Here is a 759-nt window from a genome sequence, read left to right on the forward strand (position 1 = left end):
TCTGCATGTTCAAATCCATGTTTAGAGATGAATGTGGCCCCATCAGAAGGCATATTCTGATTTCCCTTGTTGTTCTTGCTTTACTTAAACTAAAGTGTGTCTTTGACTAAACAGTCTTGGAAGCTACTTTGATGTCAGCATTAACCTCAGTTTTCTTCTCATTGCAGTACCCGTTTTTTAAATCAAGCAAGCGTGCTAGCTGACACCACTCTGGTTTTCTTTCACTTGCATCAACAGACTGACGACCAACTGCTATTGCTTGCTTTTGTTTTTCTCATTGTTTACCATCCAAATAGTTTCCAAAAGGTCCCTCCAACGCTCCCTCCTCTTGCTTGTTTGGTTATATTTTGACAGTTCTTGCACACAAAATACTGGCTTATGTGTCTACGTGTACAGTTGTAACTTAGAAATGTGTAGGTCTCTTCAGAATACACAAAGTATTAGACGTACCTTTATCTTTTTGATTTTGAAGTATAGCCCTTTTTTGCACAATCCATATCTCAGTTGATATACAGATAAATCTTCTCAAACTTCCAATTTCTGTTTATCTGCATCTCCTCCTGTCAGATCTTATAATGGAAATCAATAAAAGATAATAGCTTTCACCTAAGTTCACCTCTTCAGAATATTACAGAAAGCCCCAAAGTGTAGAATACTTACTCGATATATCTCTATCCAGTTAATTCAAAAGCACAGTGTAAAAGCTGTAGACACACAAGACCATAACGATGAAAATACTTTAATTCAGTTTGTACCTGC

The sequence above is a fragment of the Micropterus salmoides genome, unplaced genomic scaffold, assembly GCF_014851395.1.
Source record: "Micropterus salmoides isolate LMB-PRFRI ecotype aquatic unplaced genomic scaffold, ASM1485139v1 Ms_hic_scaffold_5, whole genome shotgun sequence".
In the NCBI taxonomy this organism is placed as follows: Eukaryota; Metazoa; Chordata; class Actinopteri; order Centrarchiformes; family Centrarchidae; genus Micropterus; species Micropterus salmoides.